The sequence below is a fragment of the Triturus cristatus genome, chromosome 5_2, assembly GCF_964204655.1.
Source record: "Triturus cristatus chromosome 5_2, aTriCri1.1, whole genome shotgun sequence".
NCBI lineage: Eukaryota > Metazoa > Chordata > Amphibia > Caudata > Salamandridae > Triturus > Triturus cristatus.
Window position 1 is genome coordinate 1,058,298,045 of NC_140588.1, and position 16,299 is coordinate 1,058,314,343.

Genomic DNA, 16,299 nt, shown 5'->3' on the forward strand with positions numbered 1-16,299 from the left:
AGATTGATGGTCACTTTAGACACAGGAGTGAAAGTCACAATGGGAACAGGTGCGATTATGGAAAAAGGGTTCCATGAGTAAGATTTAAGAACTGGTGCATCACTCCTTTTTAAGGTTTTTCATCAGATTCCCGGTTAATGCAGCATGCCGGATTCCTATATCACGTCAGTGCCATCACGGAAATGATAAGGTCAAATCGGGATCTTTAATGATGAGCGCACCATATTGGGTTACGAATCAAGGAGAGAGGTCTTTATCAATGGGCTGGGCAAAGTCAAAGTCTCATGCGGTCTGATTCTTCTCCTTGATTCATCGCTCCCCGGGCCTCCCACATGATATAATAAGACTCTTACACATGACTCGCAGGGAGCGTCCATCTTCTTGCACACAACCTTTCCAATGAAGGTCCTAGACCCAAACCGATAATCAAGGCAAGTTCTTGACAGTGACGGGAGACACCAGGTCAAATATGAACCCTGATATGTGTCTACCCCCTTATGTACACGTGCAGAGGGGAATCTAAACAGTAGTTGTCATTGATGGATCACCAACAACTTTCCAGTGGCTTTGGTGGTCAAAATCTGACTCTTTTCTCACTTCAGCATTTCATGAGCTGTAACTTGAAATATTTTGCATTCTAACTCAGCAAAACAAATTCGACAATGAAGCTCTTTGGGATTATTGCTTTTCAAGCCAAAGGTCACTCTCCTAGGGAATCTTAGGCATGCACCTACCTTTTGTTTTATTTTTTAAAGTCTTTTTATTACACTTTTGTCAGTTGCAGTATACAGTGTCTCAGATACAGGTGTCTTAATAAGATGAGATCTAGAAGTTAACCATTGCTGGATGTTCCTTACAGCGTTTCGGACACAGAAACATATTTTATACATCAATAGGATCGCATTACTAATAAGTTTCCTACTATTCTGACGTACCTTCAAAAGCATGCCTTAGTGGTTTACTTTATGAGCTTGTATTCAGTTCACATCCAACTCTCATTCTAGGTCACCTCCCTCCCTTCCCACCCATGTCCCTCTATATTCAGCCCATCGGTTCCATATTTTTCCCATTTCCGTGGGCATCCTCTACTTTCGTAAACACCTTTTTCGGTTGTACACCACCAATCTAGGTCGGACTTCCAGTGCTCTGTCTTCGGGAGGGAGGTACACCCCCCATGCTCTGGCTATATTCCTTTTAGCTACCATTGCTGCCAACGTTAGCCAAATCTTTTGATACCTTTGCCAGACCTGTTTGTCTGTTACTCAAAGGATGTCCCATCTGGCCTCTGTTGGGATCTCCTGTCCCATGACATCTGACATCACTCTTATAACCTTACCCAAGAAGTGCTGTATGACCGGGCAAGCCGAGATAATATGGAAGAATGTGCTTCTCTGATTGCAACCTCTGACACACAGGTCTGATGGGGCCCGCACCAGCTTGCACATCACACATCAACAAAGGGGGTTAGCACGTGCACATGCATCTGGGCAACAAACACTGGAAAGGAAAATGATGCAGTGGAATAGATCTACCACTCTGTTATTTACAAAGGTTAATTAAATTAAAGCTTCAAATGCAATTAAATATCTAAACAATTTTTCTCATTCAAAAAAACAATCACCGGACCCAGGTCCATAATCATATTTGTATCTAATGCCTGAATAAGGGGACGGCAGGAGGCTTTGTTTCATCCAACTGGGCACTCAAGCTGGACTGTAGCTCAGGTCCAACGAGTTTGGGGCATCACATGGTGTTTGGAGTGACCCTGCCACTGTGCAGACATCCATCTGGACTACGTTACCCGGCATGCATCTGCCTGGGAGGATGTACGCGTGATGCAGGTACACCTTTAATTGGAGGAGGGGTCGAATACCACCTGACTGGGAGTGGTCAACTTATCAACTGCATTTCTGCCTGACCCCCAGAGAGACAATGGAGTCCGTAAGACCTGCACTGAGGAAAGCCAAGAGTGGCTGAAACGCGTCTGCCTAAGCGTTTCAAGGACTGCCAGAAGCACGCAAGTGTAATTTTTAAATAAAGCCTTTTGAAAGACCCCGGAGTGTGTGGAGCCTTTACCTTACCTGGAAGAAGGCAGTGGTCGTTGTGTTTGGTCAGCAAGAAGGTCGCTGACGTGCGGCACACCCTCTCGGTCAGGAGCACCGTGGAAGACCAGCAACCCTGGATGCGTGCACTGGAATGCAAATATGCGGAGCCCCCCAGCAGCTGGTAACACCACTTGGTCGCATTTGCTGCAATGGGGAGAGAGGAGGCAGCATCTAATGCCTGAATAAGGGAACGGCAGGAGGCTTTGTTTCATCCAACAGGGCACTCAAGCTGGACTGTAGCTCAGGTCCAACGAGTTTGGGGCATCACATGGTGTTTGGAGTGACCCTGCCACAGTACAGACATCCATCTGGACTACGTTACCCAGCATGCATCTGCCTGGGAGGATGGTCGCCTGATGCAGGTACACCTTTAATTGGAGGAGGGATCGAATACCACCTGACTGGGAGTGGTCAACGTATCAACTGCATTTCTGCCTGACCCAAAGAGAGACAATGGAGTCTGTGAGACCGGCACTGAGGAAAGTCAAGAATGGCTGAAACGCGTCTGCCTAAGCGTTTCAGGGACTGCCAGAAGCACGCAAGTGTAATTTTTAAATAAAGCCTTTTGAAAGACCCCGGTGTGTGTCGAGCCTTTACCTTACCTGGAAGAAGGCAGTGGTCGTTGTGTTTGGTCAGCAAGCAGGTCGCTGACGTGCGGCACACCCTCTCGGTCAGGAGCACCGCAGAAGACCAGCAACCCTGGACGCTTGCACTGGAATGCAAATACGCGGAGCCCCCCCAGCAGCTGGTAACACCACTTGGTCGCATTTGCTGCAATGGGGAGAGAGGAGGCAGCATCTAATGCCTGAATAAGGGGACGGCAGGAGGCTTTGTTTCATCCAACTGGGCACTCAAGCTGGACTGTAGCTCAGGTCCAACGAGTTTGGGGCATCACATGGTGTTTGGAGTGACCCTGCCACAGTACAGACATCCATCTGGACTACATTACCCAGCATGCATCTGCCTGGGAGGATGTTCGCGTGATGCAGGTACACCTTTAATTGGAGGAGGGGTCGAATACCACCTGACTGGGAGTGGTCAACTTATCAACTGCATTTCTGCCTGACCCCCAGAGAGACAATGGAGTCCGTAAGACCTGCACTGAGGAAAGCCAAGAATGGCTGAAACGCGTCTGCCTAAGCGTTTCAGGGACTGCCAGAAGCACGCAAGTGTAATTTTTAAATAAAGCCTTTTGAAAGACCCCGGAGTGTGTCGAGCCTTTACCTTACCTGGAAGAAGGCAGTGGTCGTTATAAAGAGCCGCGGAGGACGCTCTGGCGCTGTTTCAGCCTTCCAGCGATTCCGTCAATCGGCGGATTTGCATTTGGCACGGGTGCCGTTTAATGAAGTGTTCAAAGTGGTGGCTGTGAACTGTCCCTTGGTGCCACGATCCACTGGGAAGATATAAAGTTTATTTTGAATGATAACAGCAGGCAACTCACTGGAGTTTACGGTAGGCACTACAAGTACCATGAGGCTCGAGTGAGGGCCACGCCCACTGAGGCAGGTATTTTGGAAGTTATAAGGATGCCGCCAATCTTGCACTGCTGTTGTCTTCAATGCCTTGAGCCCCTGAAGAAGTGGAATACGAAACGCGTTGGGACTGGCTGTTAATTTTGTGGACTGAGATTGCTCAAGCTGTTGCTCCCAGCAATAATCTTACTTGGCACAAACCTACCTGTGATGTTGCGCTTCCTCAACAGGCGAACTTTGTGGCTTGAGATATATATATATATATATATATATATATATATATATATATATATATATATACACACACAAAATTCAACATATATAATCACACATATATTTGTACAACAAAGTGAATCCTTACACCCTATTTTTTATTACGGGTGCGAGAACCAAATTAAAAAAAAATATATATTATTATCACTCGCAATCCGTACTGGGGAGATAACCCTTATATCAAAGCACAGACAGGGGGAACAAATACTAGACCCTCTGTACATATTAAGCGGTACTATGAGTTTCTTTTTATTCAATTCAGCTTTTTTCTGGGCTTCTCCAGATAGTGGAGTCAATGCGTTTCTGCCCGATAAATAGGGGCTTCATCAGGACATGGGCAAAAGGAAGGCTTTATATGATCCTATAGTCAGCATAACCCAACGAAAATAGAAGAGACGTGGTGTCAGAAATACACAATGGTCCCGGACGAATATACTTTTGTCCGAGCTGTTCTAAAAATACCGGTCACCGCTCCAGCAAGAAACCTCGCTTGGGGAATGGATCCTACCGCCATGCTGATAATTTCACACCAGTAGAGTAATATCTGTGTAGGGTCCGTAATTGGACCAACCGAAATCTTGTTCTAATCGCTACCTCCCTCGGGCTTTGTATTGCCTCTGTCCAGTAATCGTCTTCCAAAAGTAGATATCCAATGCCCACGCTTCTCGCAATGCTCTCAGTGGATTGGGCGCATTACTGGTTATCTTTCTATATGTTGTGTATGTGGCCTTGTCCTGGATCGGGTCTAACAGAAGCCGATCCTCCAGGGGACTAGATTCCGGGAGCTGCTCTCCTTCCCTAATGTGTCGTCTGAGTGCGTGACCTAACTGGATCTTCTTATATCTCTCGGAGTCTGCCAGCTGGCACTCCTTCTGTGACCTTGCCAGCTTTTTCAATGATAAAATTCAAACTATTATTGATGGCCTTGGTAGGGACGCTGTGGAAGAGGAAGGAGCTGGCCCAGAGGTTTGTGGGCAGCGGAGGAGGTTCTCTTCCAGCGTTAGGAAAGAACTCGAGACAGAGAGTACGTTTTCCCTGATGGAATTTGAGATGCCCACTATGGAGGAATTTGGTCAGGTGGCCCTAGGTATTTCCTCGGGTTCACCACTGGACCCTGTGCCTCATAAAATCTGGAAGGAGTTGTGAGGAGAATTGTTCCCTGTACTCCACCTTATTTGCAATCAATCCCTCAGTTCTGGAGTAGTACCGAGCACCTGGAAGCAGGCACTGGTAACACCTCTTCTAAAAAAGGCAACTCTGGATCCTGCCTGTTCTAAAAACTATAGGCCAATTTCCTTGCTACCTTATCCAACTAAAATCGTAGAGCGGATAGTTAGTAGATCTCTATCCAAATATCTGGAAACTAATAGGATCCTAGAAGATGTGCAATTCGGATTTTGTCCTGCACATGGTACAGAAACTGCCCTGGTGACAGTAATGGATGAGCTTCGTGCGCGGGCAGATAGAGGTCAAGCGGCGGTTCTTATCCTGCTTGACCTCTCTGCCACGTTTGACACGGTTAATCATGCCATTCTTTTGACGAGACTGAGGGAGGTGGGAATATCAGGGATCGCCTTGAAGTGGTTTCAATCCTTCCTCTCTGATAGGAGGCAGGCAGTGGCGATTCCCCCCTATCAATCTAATTTTACTAACACCTTGTATGGCGTCCCTCAGGGCTCCGCGATCAGTCCGATTTTATTTAATATATATTTGCAACCTTTGATTCCGGTTATAAGGGCACATAATATTAACATTGTTAATTATGCGGATGACACGCAAATGATCCTCTCCTTGGAGGGGGAACAGTCTACGTCCCTTGAAGTGTTCCATAACTGCATGAGAGATATAACTAACTGGCTAAGGGAAAATTAATTGCAATTTAATGTTGAGAAAACCGAGGTTCTCTATTGCCTAGCTGGGAAGGCTCCCCCCATGCTGCCCTCAAATTTCTGGCCTTCAAATTCGGAGCGTCCACCGTTGCCTGTTGACAAGGTTCGAAATGTGGGTATCGTGTTTAATAACAAGTTGACGCTCGAATCTCAGGTTAATAAAACCGTGGGGAGCTGTTTTGTTATTATTAGAGTCCTTCGCAAAATTTTCCCACTATTGCCAATCCATGCGCGAATATTGGTAGCCCAGAGCACCATCTTAAGTCGATTAGACTACTGTAATGCGCTGCTGCTAGATTCTCCGAGATATCTAATAGATAGGTTCCAGAGGATCCAAGCAATTGCAGCTAAGCTGGTTCTGGGGAAGTCAAGACGCTTCCCGACCTCGTCGGCTTTGGCTGAACTGCACTGGCTTCAGATACTGCAGAGAATCCAATTTAAGTCACTCTGCATAGCCTTTAAGGCTCTGCATGGATTAGGACCGGAACTCTTGCAGAGGAAATTTGCCTGGTATGTCCCTGAAAGAAGTCTTCGCTCCTCGTCAGCCAGACTAGCGAAGGTGGCAAGATTTAAAAAAGTAAAATCCGGAGGCAGAATTTTCAGCATCTCTGCCGCCCGATTATGGAATAAGCTCCCAGTGGAGATGAGACATTTGGTCGACCTTCTGCCTTTTAGGAAGAGATTAAAAACTTGGCTCTTTCCTAGTGCATGATATGGTTATTCTAGCTTCCTCCCGAAACAGTAGCCTCTTAGTGCACGTATATGCCAGCGCCAGGATGCCTGATAGGTGATAGTGCGCTCTATAAATGCAATAAATAAATAATTCTGTAAGTCGTCAAATGAGATTATTGCAGAGCCTCTCCATACATCACCTAGGTGAACTATGTCTATCAGTTTCCACTTTTGGAATCCCTGCAGTGTACCCACTTCATGTAACATGTCGCTGTCCCACAGTGGGGTTCGTTGTGTTAGTCTGTTGACCCACCCTAGAAATTTAGTGGCCTTCCGCCATACATCAGTCACTGTTTGCGCATGCAGGGGCATGCACCCGGTCCCAGTTTTATGACATAGTGCTCCCTGATAACCCCCCTGTCCCAGCCCTAAATGATCCACTCTGTATGCTGGGTCATCCCTGTTTACATAGATCCAGTCGTTGATTGGCACCAACTGGGACGCCTAGTAGTAAGTAGTATTTTTTGAGATCTGGAATGGCAAGGCAACCTCCATAGATACCTCTCTGGAGCTTAGACAGGGCGATTCTAGCGCCTCCCCCGTCCCACATGAGCTTCCTTAGTTCTCCCTAAAGAACTTGACTATTGTTTTCTATGGGGTGTTTTGCAGAACATATAACATGCGCTGCAGTGTCATCATTTTGAAGAGCACCGCTCTTCCCATTAATGATATTGGCAAGGCCCTCCAGAGCGTCACATCCCGTTTCAGCCGTTCCAGCTGCGACACCAGATTGTCCTCTGGAAATTCTGATTCTGATTTCCCATTGTAATACCTAAATACTTAAACTTATCCTTGGTTTGGAGTTTAACCTCCCCAGTCAGCGAGAGCGCTGGTCCCTCCGTGAGCTGGAACAGGAGAGACTTGTCCCAATTGATCTGATACCCTGAATATCCACCAAATAGTTTAAATATTTGCAGCAATCTGCTTACTGTGAAGCGAGGCCTGGTTGCATACAGCAAAATATCGCCAGCGTATAGTGAAATACGCTCTTCCCAATTCCCCTCCCCCGTTATTCAGGTAATTACCGGTTCTCCTTTTATCCAGGCGGCTAATGGCTCCAACGCTAATGCAAACACAATAGGGGATAGCAGGCACCCCTGCCTCGTTCCTCTATGCAGGGCAAATCTTTCCGTTCACACGCACACTGGGCATCAGTTTCGTGTACAGTAATTGAATCCAGGATCTATACTTGGGACCAAACCCGAATCTTTCCAAGACTGCAAATAGGTAGTGGCACTCTATACAATCAAACGCCATTCGCGCATCAAGCGACAGCAGTACCGCTTCTTCCTTAGGATGAGAATGGACCAAGTGCACCGCCCCAAACAAACGTCTAAGGTTTAGTCTGGTGCTCCAGCACGGCATAAAGCCAGACTGATCCGGGTGTACCAGGGTCGTAACGACTCCCAATATACAATTCACCAAGACCTTGGCCAGAATTTTAGCCTCTGAGTTTAACAGGGATATAGGCCTATACGAGCTGCACTACTACAGAAGTTTGCCCGCCTTCGGGATCACCACTACTGTGGCCGTTCACTGGTCTGTTGGCAGACATCCCCTTTCCATCGCTTCTTCGAACATTTTCAACGGGTGCGGAGCCACCACCCCCACCGTTCCCTTATACAGTGCGGCCGGGAGACCGTTTGGTACCGACGCCTTCCCGGCCTGCAAGTCACTTACGGCTCCTTCAATTTCCTGAACTGCAATGTCTTTTTCAATATCGTCCCTCTCTTCATCTGTTAGCCTTGGGATTCGGATGTCCGCCAATAGTTCTTGGCAATCTATTTTTGTTCTGACTGGGTTTGAAGAATATATACCCTCATAGTAATCGTCAAAGGCCTCCGCTATTCCATCCCCGGTCGTTTGCAGGACTCCCAAGGAGTCTCGTATTTCCACCAAGCAACTCCTTTCTCTGTCTCTCCTTTCCAGCCACGCAATCATTTTATTAGCCTTGTCTCCAAGGGCATACAGCCTTCTCTGCACTGCCAGGGCCAGTGATCTAGCCGCATCCTCTGACAAGTCTTTCATTTCCCGCTATTTGAGCCTGATTTGATGTGAGATTGGTGGGTCGGTTGCCTCCCCTGCTAGTGCCCTCACTTCCAGCTGAACCACTTCTATGTCTAGGGAGTCCCATTGAATCTTCTTTTCCTTTTTCCGCCCCCAAACCAGTGCCTGTATATGCCCATGTAATACAGGTTTAAATACTTTCCTAATTTAGTTAACTAGTTCTAAAACCCCAGTGATCTATTCTTGGTAGGCAATACTGTTATCTTTTGTGGACCCTGGAGGATCACTTCCACTGGAGAGTGATCCGAGATCTCTCGAGCTTTAATATTTGCATTCCGGAAGAGCTCAGTACTCTACATGTGTGTCAGGATGTAGTCCAGGCGGGACTAACTACTGTGCACCTGCCGAGTAGAAGGTGTATTGTCCCTCTCGGCAATTGTGCAGACGCCACAGGACGGTCAGTCCCATGGCCTCCGCAAACGCCTGTAGCGGTTCCTCCCCTCTCCCCCTAGCCGCCTTAGATTCCCTGTCTCTCTCTGGTTCCATTGCTGCATTCATGTCCCCGCCCAGTATTAGGATTACCCGTGGAAGGTCAACAAATAAGGAACCCATTACTGCCAGTGTATCGGCGTGCATGACCGGTGGCACGTAAATCGAGGCTATATTCAAAACCTTCCCCTCCCATGTCCCACTGAGTGCCCCGTATCTTCACAGTGGATTGTGCTTGATATCCTGTATTGCAAGGGGTTGGGTATTCCTCATCAGTATTCCCACCCTTCTCAACCCTAACGTATAACTGCATGTGCCACCAACTTAAAACCATACCTATCTAGTGCTTTATAGTGGTTATTCTTCAAATGCGTTTCTTGTAGGAGCACCAAGTCAGGGGAGTGCCTATGTAAGTACTGCAGTACAATGGTGCGCTTGATTCGATTGCCCAACCCGTTAACATTCCAGGTCTGGATTTTCAACGTAGTGTCGCCCTGGCCTCCCATGCGCTTCTCAGGCCCTGGAGGTGGGACCTCCCCAAAGGCCATCGTATTGACTGAGGCCCCACTGCTTGCATTGACCACTGTAAATATTGTGCAACTTGACAATTTGGTAATGTACAATAAACCAACACATTGTGGCTAAAACAACCCCACATTCCCAACAACGTATCGCCCCCTCCCTGCTACCCTGCTAGGTGGGCTTAACTAACCACCCACTCCTGAACTTGCAGAGCGCCTGCCGCCCTGTTAACTATAATTTCTAACATGGAGAAGGCCGGTGCCTGATAGTATAGATAAGCATCCTTGCCTGCCCCACCTCTTCAAAAATGTAATCTTTTTGGTGTTCCTGTTGGTAGCAAAGCATTTTGTAAGTGTCTCCCCTCCTCTTTATTGCAATGTACCCCCTAGTCGTTTAACTTTCCCCTTATTCATAAAGGATATAACTAGTAGCAATGTTTCAACACCCCAATAGGTCCTTGATCGTCGGTAACAGCTTTGAATATTCTTTGCTCTTTGCGCTCCAGCCTAATTTGCATTGTCTCTTTCAATCTTCTGCATGCGCTCTTCCGTCCGCTAGGTTTGATGCCTGTTCTGTTTTCCCCATCGATGGCCGCGCAGGAAGCCACCTCCCGCCATCCGCCAGAACTACAGCCACTCCCATGCTTCCCCTGCCGTATTGAAACACCAGGTCTTTCCCTCCACGATGACCGTTAGCTTTGCTGGGAACAGCATCATGTATTTGATCTCTTTACTACGAAGCTCCCTCTTCACCACCTCAAAAGTCCGCCTTTGGACCTGTAACGTGAAGTCAGGGAAGAACCGAATGGATGCATTTTCATATTGGAGATCTGTGTTCATCCGCGCCGTTTGTGTTAAATAGCATCTCTGTCTCGTAAGTTAAGGATCCAAGCTATTATTGTTCTGGGTGGCGCACCTTATTTTGGGTTGGGGATTGGGGCTCTATGCGCCCTCTCAATCGTGAAGTAGTTGGAGAGTCTCTGGTTTTAGATGTTGTAATATTGGGTCTTTTAAAAACAGGTCCATACTCGGTGCCTCCATGCCTTCTGGGATCCCTACAACTATGATGTTATTTCTTCACACCCTCCAGTCTCGCAGCCATTATTTCTTGCTGTTTTGTAAGGTTCAGTACCTGTTCCTCGAGGCGTTTAGTGCTGGTCTGTAGATTTGTTACCTCAGTCTCTGCCGCGTTAACTTTATGGGAGATTTTGTGTAGGTCCGCCCGCCCGCAGGAGGTTCACATCGAGGGTTACCACATCAAGCTTGGGTTCGATTGACCCTTTGAGATCTGCAATTGCTGCTATAACTGCGCTTAGGGAGGGTTCAGCAGTTTCGTCCGTTCGTTGCTCTTGCGCACTTAGTACTGGCTTCGGGACAGCATACTTGTCCATTTTGTTCATTTGGGTCCCTGTTTGACCTTTAGGCTTCATTCAGGAGTAGTGCCCCGCAGTAGTTTCTAATGCTCTTTTGTTGCAAGATTCCGAGGGTTAGGGGTGCTTTCATAATCACCGTCTTTCCTCTCTAATTGGCTAGCTGAGCCGGGGGCTGATCCTGCCCTTTACGGCAGACACAGCAGGCAGTCCAGCCAGTCCAAGCCCTAAGATTTTCCTTGCGGTATACTGGCGTCTATTCTTCAAGTGGGGCTTACTGCTCTCTCCCTGCTGTGTACGCAGTGGTCTTCAATATCCAGCTGGGGGGAATCTAGGCACCCCACACTTGGCCAGTGGGCACCTTTCTGTGTGCACCGGTTAGCGGATCGCTTTTGCTAGGAGGCACGTGTCAGGAATTGCATGTACATTTACGTTGCTTACGGTGAAAGGGGTTTCATATTTCCTGGGCGCTTAGGCCCCGCTGCGCTCGTCTCCGGGATGTAGTCTCCGTTCCGCCTCTTCTAAAGGGCTCCCGGGCGGGCACTCAAGTCTTTATTTCTGTTACACCCAGAAGTTCCCTGCATGCTCAATCCTCCCTGGGGGCAACTCAGGGATTGTTCACTACTCCCCTGCTGTCCCACGTCTCAGATGCCCCCTCTCCTCCTCTGCTATTCCGTCCCACGAGTGCTGGCGCGATCTTCCTCAACCAGTCGGCCTGTAAGTACCTCCGGGCGATGTTCTGCTCTGCTTTCACCGCCTCTCGATTTCCGGCCTCTCACTAGGGGTCCACTGCGCCCGGCTCCGACGAAGACCGTGCCTCCTCGGCAATCGGCAGTATGAATCCTCTCCGGGAGGGGAGCGCTTGCAGTCGGTGATTCACTGCTCACTAACCACTTTTCTTCAGGGGCAGGGGGGCTCGTCCCAGCCGTTCCTCGTCACCCCGGGTTCTGAGCCGGGCAACGGTTGGCTCATGTAGGCCCTCCTACCTCGTCGCTGCTGCTCGGCGTTCCATCAGCCCTCCGGAGCCGTTTTACGCTTCCTCACTGGGCTCAGCACTTTCCTGCACAGTGTGCCTATATGTTGGTACCAACAGGTGCAGATATTTTAACGGTTAGTGGGGTGTTACGGCAGGCGAGGGCCAGAGCTCTGCTTCTACCCTGCCATCTTGGTTGGCGCCGTAGCCACGCCCATGCACCAACCTTTTTAAAAATTATTTTCATCATAGTGCTTTCTGAACTGAAGGTCACTTTACCACAGACCCCAAGGTTTGCGGAAAGCCATCAGAACTAAGGCTATAGCTAGTCGCTGATGCAGTCACCATGTAAACTGAGCTGATGACTTTACGCAAAGGTGTTCAAGGTGGAAAGTTCTCAAGTTTGCCATGGTCCATTGTGGATTTAGAAAATGCTTAGAGAAGATGATAGGTCAGCAAAAACAATAACCGAGTCTCAATTCCAGATGTATTCTTCTAAATGATGTGCCAGGATATCATAGGGACCTTGTTGAATGTAGGAATGTCAGATATAACTTCAGTATATTCAATGCTTGTTCACTATAAATGATTCTCACGTAAGGGCTCGCGATAGGCCACAAGCCAACTGCTATTTGTACTGAAGAGTTGACAATATAACTGCTGTCACAATACAGTGCCATGCTCAGGAGGGTTATTGAGAATTGGAATGTATTCCATTAGGACATGTCATCTACTATGCACTTTAAAAATAAATAGGCCTATGGAAGAGTTTTACAGTCATTTTTCAATATTTTCTGTGGGCCACTCTAAGGCCCTGAGTACACATTAAACACTCTGAGAATTATATAATTGAAAGCTATTGATGTATATTTTAATTGAAAGCGAATTTTTCCACATTATATCAATAATGTAATTTATATTTTGTTGAAACCACACTAACCCCAGGGAGATCCTGGGGAGGGAACCAGAGGCGCGGGGCACTAGGAGCAAGCCAGCCCAATTAAATTTTAATAGAAGAGATAGCTATATGGTATTAAAATTATGTGGACGGTGAGCATGGGGAAATTATTGTCGCCTCACTGTAGTGAAAGTGGTCAATAATTTCCCCATGCTCACCTTCCACATCATTTTAATACCATACAGCTACCTCTTCTTTTAAAATTTAACAAAATATTTGGCATGGCCATGGGAGAAAGGGTTGCTTGGATAGCAAAAGTTTGTGGTGAGGCGGTAAGTGGGCAAGGAAGAAGGCTGGTGATAAATGTCCCATGCACAGAGCTTGTGGTTCCCTCGCTCTGTTTAGAGTCAGTGAAAGTGCCCAGAGCCCGACTGGCTGTAGCGGGCAGTAGGTGTATTCCTGAGAGGCTGGAAGAATAAGGGCAGGTTTTGCCTCGTTGGGGGCAGGTTCTGTTACTGAAGGCTGGTTTTGCAGCAGTTCTGCGATACTACTCCAAGTAACAAAAGCAGCAGTGCTTCACACTTGCACAGCCAACCCCGCCCTAGGGCTGGTCGGATAAAATATCTAGGGCTGCTTTGGGTTCCCAGTACGGCCCTGGAAGTGCTATATTTGTGACGGCGAAGCCTTTGCTAGCTGTGCCGGAACGTCTGCTCCTGACTTATCGGTCAATGTACGACGGTATGTTCACCCTATTGAGGGAGGTCATTCTTTCATGCATTCTACCTGTTCGACACAGTCAGTGAAAGCCATGCGGCCCGAACAGGTAACCAAAGATTTGACCCTCTAACCCACTCAAAAGGAACAGGGGCTTATTTGCAAGCCATATGTGCCGCCGTTAAGTCACTTTTTCCTTTATTAAAAGAGACGCACCGGCGGAGCAAGGGGCTAGTAGATAAGCCTCCAGTGCCATTCACATTTCTTTTTTGTTTTCCATTAACAAACACTCACTTTGGGATTTGTCTTTGACAAACAAAACTCTTTTCCTGGCAGGAGCATTAAATATGGTGCCTGCTCAGCAAATCTTCAGTGCTTTCAGGAGGGTGGCAGCAGCTCTGCTGAAGTCATAGAGACCTCTACCTGCCTGACGGAGACCTCTAAATATGGCGGGCAGCCTTCTGCCAGGTTAGAGAAGGACACTCCATGCAAAAAAAGTTTTTTAGCCGACCAGTCTTATTTTAGTTTATTTAGTAAGTTCAAAATATTACTTCTAAAAAGGCGAGGTGTAGATGTGTATGATTTATAAACTTAAATAGCTTGAACAGTTTTGATAGAATTATAGAGCCTGAGTCACAAAACAATTAAAAGGTTACTCTATGTATGAATGTGTATAACTAACAACTGTTTTGATATTTAAAATTATCAGCCTCATGTATGCATTTATTTAATTATTATATTGGCCCTGAAAAGGCAACTGGAGAGAAGGGTTTATGATGAGGCTAGCAAACTCAAGAACAGAGAAGATAGTAGATGTTGTCACACGGAAATAAAAGTGTCCCAAACCTCTTACTTCTCCACAAAAATCTTAAACTCCTCCAACTACCATGAAGAGATCTTTGAGATCCTCAAAGAAATCACGGAGCCCAAACTAGCCAGCGCTGCTACAGAAGCCTCCATAGAGCACAGCAACAACCAAAAGAAGATATTGGACATATACTCCTCCTTCCCCAAGAGATCAAATATGGATTCTTCCTCATCCAGTAAGCCCCTTTTTAGACCAACCAGAATGCAGTCTTACGGCCTTTCCCAATCTTACCTAGAGTATTCTCACAGACCTTTTATTCACTCTAAAATCAGGTTCCCCATTAGTCACTGCCCCAGTTCACATCCTCCGCCAAGGATCTGACAGCATTGTTCCTGCTGTGACAGACCTGCTAAATCTCTCTCTCTCTCACTAGTGGGCAGGTCTCCTCTCAATGGAAGCATGCGATAGTCAAAACACTTAAAAAAAGAAAAATCAACCCCCCTCTATTTCAGTAATTACTGGTGGATCTCCCTGTTACCAGGAGCCTCCAAGCTCTTGGAAAAGCATATTAACAAACAAGTCTTCGCCTTCCTTGAATCCAATGAAGTCAAATGGGGTTCCGACCGCAGAATAGATAGAAATAGCTTTGCTGGCTGTGGTTGAAGAACCTAGACGACTTCTGGATCAAGGAGGTTCAGCAGCCATTAGCCTTTTAGATCTTAGTACAGCCTTCGATACAGTAGATCATACTACACTCGATGAGAGCATTTCAAATGCAGTGATTGAGGGCAGAGCAGAACAGAACCTTCCAGGTTGTAGAACAGTCCTGTTACTCTGCTAGTCTTTCTGTAAGTTGTGGGGTACCTCAGGGGTCCTCCCTGAGTCCTACCCTTTTTCACCTGTGTATGTACCCTCTGATTGAAATCGTGTGTTCATTGGGGTTGTCACTGGTTTATAACGCTGATGACACCAAGCTGGTTATGTCAATCTCACCCATCCCCAGCTCAAGACACCTATTTCTGGCCCCATGCCTTCAGGAAGTAGCCGGTGGATTGCTAACTGGTACTTTAAAACTCAATAAGAATAAGACGGAAGTTATGCTGCGGGGCAATAATCTCTGTAACAACAGTCCAACTTCCATGCTGGACTACCTGAGTAGGCTTCCTAGCCCAAAAAGCTCAATAAAGAGCCTTAGGATATGGTTGGTCTCTAGTCTAACATTGGACCACCAAGCGAAAAAGCTTGCTGCCAGCTGCTTTGGCATTCTGAGATTGTTGAGGAAGGTCCTTAATCTTCTCCTTTTTACAGCCAGAAGAGGGATTGTCCAGGCCCTCGTGTTATAGCACCTGGACTGTGGAAATGCCCTACACCTCAGCTCACATCAACACGTGGTTAAAAGGTTATAGGTTGTCCAGAACGCCACTGCCCGGTTCCTTATGAACATCCCGAGACACCAGTCTGCCAAAAAAAGATATGGCAGATCTACACTGGCTTCCGGTGAAGCAACAAGTGCAATTGAAGGGCGTTATGCATTGTGCACAGGGCACTCAACAAAAAAGGCCCCCTATTGTTAAGACCTCTAGCCTCTCTGTACATGACTGGGAGACTCCTCAGATCATCCTCTGCACATTTGTTGGACATCCCGAAGATTCGCAGATCCCGATAGAGAGGCCACTCAATGGCCTACTTGGATCCCAAACTCTGGAACACCCTACCTTCAGAATTAGGCCAAGTAGAGCATGAACTTTCTTTCCGCAAAGCCCTAAAAACTTGGCTGTTTATGAACTAATCTTTCACTCTGCGGTGATCTGACGACCTGTGATGTCTGTTCTAGCACTGGGAGGCTTTCGGGTAGCCATGAGCTCTATAGGAACTCTAGACTAAGCTGTCATTCTAAGCCTATGTTCAAAGGGACTTTTGCAAGGCTAGATGAGCAGGCACAGACTTGTTATTCTTCTACAAGACTGGTGTGAAAGCTTGTATTAAAGATTGTCAGTAGGTGAGAACAAGGGAAAGTCCTAGGTAAGTTGAAAGAGCCCAGTAAAAAT